Below are 11,580 nucleotides of genomic sequence, written 5' to 3' on the forward strand. Positions count from 1 at the left end.
TTTGAATCAAACTCTTAGGTTTCATCCATAGAAAAAAAGAGCTGTTTTTTTACTGTTCCAATTCCTGTTTATCATTCTTTGAGGATGACTCATCTATTTTTTTTCTACTGTAATAACTTACCATTGTATCAGTTCATTAATAATATCTATATTTTGTTGAAATATGTCTGAATAATATTATTTTAAAAAACTATGAACTGTTTATACAATATGGAAACAAGTATTCCTTTAAATAAGTGCTAACTTGTTGCTTATGTGCCAAAGAGAAATCTTTTTCTTTACGGACCTAGAGTGCTCAAATATAACCAAAGTATGAGAAATTCCTTAGACTAGAAGTCTTTTTTTTTTTTTTTAATATACAATGTTTCAAAGTCCCTTGGGTGTGGAAAGATAAACTTCAGTTGCACTATGTGTTTAAATATATTTTCACTTGTATTTTAATTTTCTTTAAGAAAAAGAATAATCACATTTGGCGAGGTGGTTGATTGTGAATTGGGATTCTGTTTTCAGTAGGACAAACCTCAACTCTTTACCATGGAGTTGAGTTAAAAGTAACTCTTTTCCTCCTATTTTTGACTTAATTTAGTGCAATGTTGTTTACATGTATTTTTAGCTTCATTTCAACTGAAGGAAATATTAAACATGGGATTAACTACACAGATTTCATTGGTTCAAGAAATATTTGTTTTGGAATCTTTGAAGGCAAACACACTTTAACACTAATATGCAAATTTTCACCTAGTTGTTAGATGGTGAAGCTGGAGGAGACTACCCATCACTCTAGTCTCACATTTCTCCTGAAATGAATTCCTACTCTGAATGAGGAATGAAATTATCCACACTGAGAGTTGCAGATGAATTGTAGACTGTGATGTAGCTATAAAAATTACTATCCAGATTTTATAGGTGAGGAAACTGAATCAGAAAGTGTAAGTTTAAGTAAGTGCTATTACAGGATCAAGGTACACATTCAGGTCTATCCATCTTTCTTGAAATGGTTGCTTGTTTTTATAATTTCCTTGGATCTCAACTGAGAATTATTTTAGCCCCAGGGCACACTGGCAATGTCTGAAGACTTTCTTTGGTTGTCACAACTGAATGATGCTTCTGGCATCTTGTGAGTAGAGGTCCAAATGCGGCTGAACATCCCGCAAGGTACAGGACAGCACCCTACCCTGACTCACAGCAAAGAATTATCTGGCCTCAAAAGTCAATAGTGCCAAGTTTAAAAACATGCTTTAAATATTATTGATGTGTTTCAGTATATGGAAAGAACCTATAGTTATGGAGGCACTGTGGGAACAGAACAAAGCTTTCATCCTTGCGTTTACATACAAGCTTTGTTGAAAAAGCAAACTTGCTGGTTGAATTTCCTAGAACAAGTAAGCATCTCTGTACTGTTTCCCAGATTATGTAGTTACATTTCAAGGGCACCAATATAACTCTTAGTAGATCACTAATTGAGTGGGAGAAACCAAAGCTATGTGTTTTGAGCTAGGTGATTCTTTCCAACAAACTACTTAAGCTAAATGCATTATATTCACACTCTATGAGGGAAAAAGTTTTGTTTCTGATCACAGGCTTTTTCTGGTGTCAGCAATATTAAAGAGTCCTCAGTAGAGACAATCCTAAGCAAAGAAAGGAATATAAGTTGAAACAACTATAAATGAAAAGTAGTTTGCATATTTGGACAATACCCTCCTTCTAGGGCTATAAATCAACATGCCCAAATAAAGGAAATTGAAAAATCTGAGCTATATTTGTTGCTCATCAATCAAATAGTCTTAAACCACAAAACTTGTCATTGTAGACAAAACCAGTCATCTCTTAGTGAGTGTTAAAGTCTTTATCATCGAGAACCTTCCTTCTTCTTTAACATATCTCGGGCCAAAACATACAGTGTTATTATAAAATAATAATGGCTGCTCTCTGCGCTACACTGCATAAGGGAAAAACATCAATGAATGCATCACTAGTATGTTTAATGACCATAAAATGATTGTAGCTTACCTTTCCTTCTGACACATAAACTCTTTTGAAAAATAACTTAGAATACCAGCTAGAGATGGACTGAATTTTCCTTTAAATATTTCATATTTTTAAAAGTAAAAAAGATAAGCGTACATCAGAAAATTTAACAAAGGAAAAGTTGAAAGTGCACAGAAATACACACAGAAGTTACTCATTAGTTACTCAATCAGAAAGAAAAAAATTCATACTTTGCTAATGTATTACATAAGGTTGGGATCAAAATACAATTTAGACACTTTAATTTAATGTTACACTATAAACATTTCCTATGTATGTAAGTATTCTTTGAAGTATTTTAAATGCCTAATATATAATTATTTAATTAGAGGAATTAGACACATTTATTGCAAAAAATACAAACTAGAAGTGAGCAAATACAATAAAACATCTAATTACAATAATTTCTAATAACTATTGGCACTATTTTAAAGTACACTGCGTAAGATCTTATGCACGTATCTTTATTAAAAGTTTTTATCAAAAAAAAGTCACATATGCAGACAAAACGATATCTAACTTGTTTTTTTCTACTCAAAATATCATTAGCAAATTTAAACATGTTTACAAATTTTCTAAAATTCTATTTTAATGACAGTGTAGTATTTTATTGTATGTTTATAATATTGTTCTTAATGAATTCCTGCTTTCGAATTTATCATTTCATAATTTCCAAATTCTAAACAATGCTTCATAGTACATCCATATAGCAAAATCCTTGCCCACATACACATTACTACTTTTTAAATAAATGTCTGGGAATGATATGCCTCTCATAAAAAGAATGCATCTTTAACTAAATTTTTGATATATATTGACAGAGTGCTTTTCAAAAAAAACTTATGCTAATTTATATTCCCAAAGGCATTTTAAATCACTGGTGAATGTTTCTTCCTGCGCTCTCTCCAGAGTAATAGTGTTGTGGCTCATTAATTAAACATTCATGCATCTGAGAATTCTAGCTCTACACTATATAGGGCTTAAAAATTACTTTAAACATACAGTCTCTTCTTTCAAAGTGTTTACTACTTAGGTATATCAAATAATTAGCAGAATGTTGTGAAGCAGCAAATAAAGTTCAAGAAAGTTATCTTTTAATTCTTTAAAGAAACGTACAATAATAACATGATTGAAAACAACTATTTCAAAGCTAAAAATGAAATCTATTTTGAAGACTTTTATAAATTCAAATTGATATAGACACCTGCAAAGGACATTCCAAAAGGAATGGCAAAAGTAAATATTTAGAGAGGGCAATGAATATGTGCTAGATGTCTTACGGAGATATTTCAGCGTGAAAGCTTATCATTGGAACCCGTTACAGGTGACACAGGTTTGTGAATTGTAGTGTAAGAATTGTGGGATAAAGGCTAAAGATTTATTTTTGACAAACCTTGCAAGTCTACCCAGGAGCCTACCTTCAAGCCTTCCCATGAAAGAAGGAAACTGGGGGAAATTGTGGCTAAAATGAACAGTAAGTAAAGCTTGCTCAAGAAATTACTAAAGGGAAGGTTTATGTCTATACAGGAAGAGGGACAATATGTCCATATTCCTTTTCTTACTGAGGAGGAGAGAGCTATATGCACACATGTACACATATTTGAAAGTATTTTTTAAATATCAGCTAACAGTGGTGATTCTGCCTCATTTTTTTTTCTTTTTTATAAGGTTTATTTAGTTTAGAGGGGGAAGGGCAGAGGGAGAGAGAAAATCTCCAGCAGACCTCTCGCTGATCATGGAGCCTGACATCAGGCTTGATTTCAAGAATCTGAGACCATAACCTGAGTCAAAATCAAGAGTCAAATGCTTAACTGATAGAGCCAGCCAGGCACCCTCAGCCTCAAATTTCTAATTCATGGAATAGATGTCCACTGTCAACAGATATGTAGTATGTATGTGGAAAGAGCATCCCAGTGTTAAATTTCAGGACAAAATCTTAAATATCCGTGTCACATTTTAAAATTTTAGCAAAATAACAATATGGTGAAGATAGGGCTGTGTTTCATTTTTATCTTGGTTCGTTTTGATAGGTGAAGACTTTTTTTTATATATATTTTCCAGATCACAAAGCAATAATTGCATAATTTTAAAAGTTTGGAAAATACAGAAAATTATAAGGAAGAAAATATAAATTATCCATAATATAAGTACTTGAATTAATCTATAAAATTATAAATATTTCATATAGTGGATGTGTTTTACCAGTGTACCCAGCATGGAGATTAATTTGAACTGTTTGACATAATTTGCTTATGTTAATCAAGATGCTTTGAGAAGAAAGTCAAGATGGGATTAGAGCCATAGAAATTTTTGGAGAAAACAATGTTGAGGAAATGTGGAGCAAGTAAGAGGATGTTAAGAGTGCCATTGGACCATGTAGTTTGAATGCAGTGCGAGGGAAAGGGAGAGAAGGAAGGGAGGGAGGGAGGGAGACATGCCATAGATTACAATGCCATTCTAAGTTTTGACAAGTCTGACGGGCATTCCTGGAGTCAAAGGCGGCTAAAACATAAGTGGAACATATAAATCTGCCTTACTATTTCTTATCATGCTCAGTCATTGGTGGGGGCAGCCTATAGGAAGTGGCACATTGGCACAAGCTCACTGATGGATTTCAGATTGCAGCAGCTGAGGCAGCAGGAGATGACAGGTGCATTTTCATGACTGCCATATTGCTTTACAAAATGTTTACTATTTTGGGTAGTGGTAGTGTTCTTTAAAAAATGAAATCTAAATTGAGGCCTCCTATGCAGACCTATATAATCCTACTCTTCTACCTCATTCTCAAAAAGGAATCATTAACAAAAATTTGGTGATGAAAGTTCTCACAATCTTTTACTGTAATCTTAGTATGTTACAACTACAAGCATTATATACTAGAGTTTTGCAAGTTTTGTAATATTATATGTATGATATTTTATTGTACCTGTATTGTTATATAATGAGTCTCTCAGGATTTTTTTTTCAGGATATATGTGTATGGGTTCACGCAATTCTAGTTCAGTATTTTCACTGCTGTCTGTCCACCATATAAATATCACTATTTGACTATCTTATACGTGAACAATTTTTAAATGGACATTTAAATTGTTTCTAATATTTCACTCTAACAAAAGGGACGGTAATAAACATTCTTCCTCATATACTGTTGTATATATTTAGAAGCATTTTTCTGTGAATATATCTAGAAGTAAAATTTCAGAGTTTCAGATTATTTGTTTTGCTTATTTGCTTGTTTATGCCAGTCATTTTGATAAGAATTAATACCTAACATTTTTATGAACGTTTTCTTTATTACTAGTTATATTGAACATTTTTCTCTGTATCGTCAATTGATATTTGAATTATCTATTAATATTCCTTCCAGTTTGCTCATTTTAACTATTTGAGACTTAGAATATTTGTTTCTTTACTGTACACATTGGAAATATTTAATTTCTCATAAAACTCAGTGTTTGCAATGATACAAGCAGCAGATCTCTCTACCATGGAAGGGTACAGATATTTTGAAAAATAATTTGATGATAATTAGTAAAGCTGGAGCTGTAGAGTATGTGCACAGAGTACTACCAAACAACTCCACTGGTATATATGTATTTCTACTGTCACTAGTGTAATTATACAAGTAGTCATGTTGTAGAAAGCTGTTCAAAGTAACACTTTTTAAGGTAAACGATGTGTATTGAGCATTGTTTATAGCCCAAAAATTCAGATGGCTCTATATTTTCATCTCTTTAATCTTGTAAGATCTACTGGAAGGTAGTTTTTTTTTTTTAAAGACTTTACTTGTTAGAGCTGTATTAGGTTCACAGAAAAATTAAGTGTAAAATAAAGAGAGTTCCCACATACCTCCTCCCCAGATCCACACACAGCCTACCAACTTTGTTTATTTATTTATTTATTTATTTATTTATTTATTTATTTATTGGTGTTCAATTTACTAACATACAGAATAACCCCCAGTGCCCGTCACCCATTCACTCCCACCCCCCGCCCTCCTCCCCTTCTACCACCCTAGTTCGTTTCCCAGAGTTAGCAGTCTTTATGTTCTGTCTCCCTTTCTGATATTTCCCACACATTTCTTCTCCCTTCCCTTATATTCCCTTTCACTATTATTTATATTCCCCACATGAATGAGAACATATAATGTTTGCCCTTCTCCGACTGACTTACTTCACTCAGCATAATACCCTCCAGTTCCATCCAAGTTGAAGCAAATGGTGGGTATTTGTCATTTCTAATAGCTGAGTAATAATCCATTGTATACATAAACCACATCTTCTTTATCCATTCATCTTTCGTTGGACACCGAGGCTCCTTCCACAGTTTGGCTATCGTGGCCATTGCTGCTATAAACATCGGGGTGCACCAACTTTGAATATCTTCCAACAGAGTATGATTTTACAACCTATGAGCCTATATGGGACACATCACTAAAAGGCCATAGTTTACATGGGGGCTCAATCTTGGTATTATACATTCATTCTATGCATTTTGGAAAATGTATGATACACTTATCAACCATTATAATTATAATATCATCGATAATAGTTTCACTGCCTAAAAAATCCTCTGTGCTCTGCCAATTCAACCCTTCTTCCACCAACCCCTGACAACCACTGATCTTTTTACTCTCTCCATAGGTTTGCCTTTTCCAAAATGTCATATAGTTGGATTCATGAAACATATTTAGTCTCTTAACTTTGATTTCCTTTATTTGTAATATGTATTTAAGATTCCTTCATATCTTTTATTTTAAAGGTTTATTTATTTATTCATGAGAGACATGAAGAGAGAGAGAGAGGCAGAGACACAGGCAGAGGGAGGAGAAGCAGGCTCCATGCAGGGAGCCCGATGTAGGGCTCGATCCCCAGACTCCAGGATCACACCCTGGACTGAAGGCAGACATTCAACCACTAAGCCACCCAGGTGTTCCACTTTCACATCTTTCCATGGCTTGATAACTCATTTCATTTTAGTGCTGAATAATATTCTATGATCTAGATGTACCAGGGTTTATTTATTCATTCATTTACTAAAGGACATCTTGGTTGCTTCCAAGTTTTAAAAGCTGCTCTGAAGCTATAAATACCCTTGTGCAGGTACTTTTGTGGAAACACTTTTCACCTCATTTGGGTAAACAACAAATTGTGCAACTCGTGGATCAGATGATCAGAGTATGTTTAATTTTGTAAGAAAATGTCAAATTGTCATCCAAAGCGACTGTACCATTTTGCATTCCCACCAGCAATGAGTGGGAGATCGTGTTACTCCACATCTCCATAAGCAGTTAGTGTTGTCAGTGTTTTAGATTTTGGCCATAGGTGGATAGTGGTGTCTCTTTGGTGTAAGGTTACATTTTATTCTTGTGTGAGTTTGGCAGACAGTGTCTTTCAAGGAATTGATCCATTTCATCTATGTTACTAAATTTGGGGACATGGAGTTATTCATAGGTATGTTTTTTGTTTTTTTTTTTAAGATTTTATGTAATTCCAGTTAGTTAACATACAGTGTAATATTAGTTTCAGGTGTACAATATAGTGATTTAGCACTTCCATACAACACCTTGCACTCATCACAGCATAGTAATTTTTATTATCCTTAATATCAATGGGGAAAGTAGCACATGTTTAAAAGTTAAAAGATTGGCAGCATCCTAAATGTCTATCAATATGTTGATGCATATATTGACTTTCCCATAATCCTTCAATGGATTTTCACACAGTAAACTATGTGAACAAGCAGGATAAATCTCTCTTGGCACATGTTGTTGAGCAAAACTAAGCAAATTACAAAAGAACATATGAAACATTATTTAAAATTATAATTATTTAATATATTTAAATCTGTGTGCCATGTTTAGGAAAGAGGATTGTGTTATATAAAACAGAAAGCAGTGACTGTTAAAGAAAGATGTAGGTAATATATGTATTTCTTTTAGTGAAAGATAAATGAAAAGCTTCAATATTTCAATATAATCATTCTTAAGCTGCAGGTTAAATAAAATGGTTTTAATTATCTTATTTTTATGACTTTTTAATATCTGTTATATAATATTTCCTTGATGACATTCTTCAAAAAAGCTTTAATAAATATTATTTGGTAATAACTTGTATTTTATTTATCTACTTTTTAAAATTTATATTTTAACTCTAGATATAATCGTTTTTGGTGCATATTATATCTGAATTTAATTCTTTTTATAAAATCTTTTGTTCTGTCATCTTTATTATATACTTTTTGCTTGCTCCTTTTTTATGGTATGTCTTTATTAGATGAAACATTTATAGGTTCTATTCTTGGCTATGAATTATGCCACAGCATTTATGAAAATATTATTATTGTAATTATTTTATTTATTGTAATTGTATTATACATAGTGGGGAACGATCTCTCATTCATATTTGAGAATGATAAACAGGGCTAAGTTTAGAAAAATGGAAATAAATTGGTCATTGAGGTTAGAAAATAAGCAAAGAAATCCATGGATAGGAGATACACGGAAAATATGTACTGGTATAAAAGTTGAAGTTGTTGGAAATTGACATAAATATTTAAGTTTGGACATAAATATGTTCAACTTTTCACTGATTTTTAATCTCTCTATTGTTTTTACGTATTGAACAATATAGATACGGCATTCATAACCACTGATGCCAATGTCAAAATTATGAGCATAAAACAAAATGGTCCCTTTGAGAAGAAAGTACAGTATTAACAATATGGACATCGGGGTTTCACTGATGTTCTACACTAGTTATGGAAATAAAATGAAGGAATTTTTTATGATAAGACCGTGTGTGTGGGGAGGAAGACAAGACGGCTAGGAAATATGCTGTGGGAAATGTCAAATATTGAATTATTCTCCTACAATTATGTCCCTGCAATGCATGTAGGTCATTAGACATTCTCTGGTAGAAAAGACAATGGAGGTCAGCTTCTCCTTGTCTTTTATAGAATAGATAGTTACACCATTATGAATTAAGATGAAAGATGATAGTCATAACTAAATGACCAACTCATAACCATCATAGTCCTGATCAGGATGATGATCATGATGATGATTAATATGAGATTATTAATCTTATAGCTATCTCTGGACCTGTGTTAAGCATTGTTTCTAGTTATTTATTATAGTTGGTTATACCGTAATACTAATGGAGCTACACTTGTGTATATTAAGTCAGCTTAGTAAAGCATAAATTTCTTGGTTTTAGAGTTAGGGACCACAGTCTTGTCCTGCCAGCTGTTTTGCAGTTGAACACTAGATACATCTACATAGAACCTGTGTATAATTCAGTATAATCAATCAGCGCTACAACAAAAGTATAGCAAAGTAGAGGTTCTTTGAGTGTGAAAAAATTAATGAAACTTAAGAAATGACAGACTAATCATTTTAGGGTTCTTATAGTATTATACTACATTTGGCACATTCAGTTTTTTTTATAATGGAATTCTATAATTAATAGAATACATAAATATTAGAATAAATTTCAGATATAGGCTATATGCTCTTGTACTTAAAGAGCTCAAAACTTGTGTCAATGATTTGAATGAAACAATAAAATTCATGCTTATAGCATATATTGATAAAACTTATAGGGGAAAGTCATATAATCCATTATAAATGCAATATTAACAAACTTTTCATTGGCCTGAAACTAAGCAAAAAAAACTAAGCATAAAAACACGGTTTTATATGAAGTTCAAGGTAAGAGATTCCATTTAGTCTAAAAATTCTCCATAATTTTGGATAGAAGCTAAGTAGGTAACACAAAAAAGATGAAATAGGGCATCTGGGTGGCTCAGTCATTAAGCATCTGCCTTCAGCTCAGGTCATGATCCCAGAGTCCTGGGATTGAGGGGAGCCTGCATCTCCATCTCCCTCTGCCACTCCCCCTACTTGTGCTTGTTCTCTCACTGTCTCTCTGTCAAGAAAGAAAGAAAGAAATGAAGAAAGAAAGAAAGAAGAAAGAAAGAAAGAAAGAAAGAAAGAAAGAAAGAAAGAAAGAAAGAAAGAAAGAAAGAAATAGCCTGACTATATGTATAGTAAGAACTGCTTACACTTGGCACAGGCTCATACAAAGTTGGGGTGCTACGGAGAATTGTATCTTCAAACTAAGCCATATGATGAAGAAAAACTGTGACTATATAGACCATGAGAAAACTGGTAAGATATGATAAGTTTTTAACTGCCTTTCATTTGGGAAAAAAATATTTTATAAATTCTAAAACCATTGAGATGAAATTACAAGTAAATGAATTTACTTCAGTATAAGAATTTCTGTAAATAAGTGTATCTAAATTTTTGTTTATTACCATGTTATCGGGCTTCCCTATGATGTAGTGAGCATCTCATCCCTGAAGGAAAATTTATTCAGTCAACAAATATTGGTTGCTCGGTACTATCTTGTCTCTGAATAACCTGTCAGTGGACCTACAGCTTATATGTTAGTGGGACAGCTCGCCAAAGATAGTGGTAATGGAGAGTTCTCTGTAGTGTAAAGGGAGAATTCTGTGATTGACAGTAAAAGCTTATGAAATGTTTCTCTGTTTTTCTGCCTTTTTTTTTTCTTTAGTTTTTCTTCTGAAGTTGTAAATGAAAAGGAAAGCTCTGAACATATTGGATGAAAGTGAAGCAACAGCCCAACCCCTGAGCTCCTCCATGTTTTGTTCTGTGTATGTACTTGTGCTACTGCTTTGGAGAAGGGAAATGAATGGAAAAGGTAACTCCTTAGGCTACACCTAACTCCAAGGTTTTAGGAATCGGATTACACAAACACCCCAGGAAAGATTTTTAAAAAATAACAGTTTAAACCAAATGTTGTTAATACCTTTCCTGGAAGAGGCAAATGTTAATTTTTTTCTACCTATAGTCAAATTATGTCTATTCATATGCAAAGTAAATAAACATAATTGAATTTGTATGCTAGGAAATGTATTTTATTGTTCTATGTAGAATGATATTGTCTATGAAGAGACAATTGACAGCTCCCGGTCATAGGTATGATTTTTTTTATGAGGTTGTTGTAAATACAACAACAACAAAAAGAGTTTTGAAAGGCTAAAATACAATCTAAAACACTTTTTTAAAGATTTTATTTATTTATTTGAGAGAGAGAGCGAGCAAGTGAGAGAAAGAGCAAAGCATTAGCAGCAGGGGAGGGAGAAGCAGCCTCCCCACTGAGCAAGGAGCCCGATGGGGCCTCTATCCTAGGACGTAGGATCATGACCTGAGCCTAAGGCAGTCACTTAACAAATTGAGCCACCCAGGTGCCCCTAAAACATTTTCTATTAAATAAGCCAGACTTTGTCAGTTCAGAGTGGTTTTCTTTTCCTTATCTTGACATGCCTACACAGCATGGGGGGAAGTGTAATGAAAATCTTTGCCAAATGACACACTACCATCCATCCACATAGAGCAGCTCTTAGATTATCATCCCCACAGCAATCCTAAAAGGACTCATCTGGAATGAAGGAAAAAGCACATGTGAACCTTTTGTTTTCTACAACTCTTTTCACCTTCCATAGTCTCTAAGCATCCTTCAGATG

The sequence above is a fragment of the Canis lupus genome, chromosome 35, assembly GCF_048164855.1.
Source record: "Canis lupus baileyi chromosome 35, mCanLup2.hap1, whole genome shotgun sequence".
NCBI lineage: Eukaryota > Metazoa > Chordata > Mammalia > Carnivora > Canidae > Canis > Canis lupus.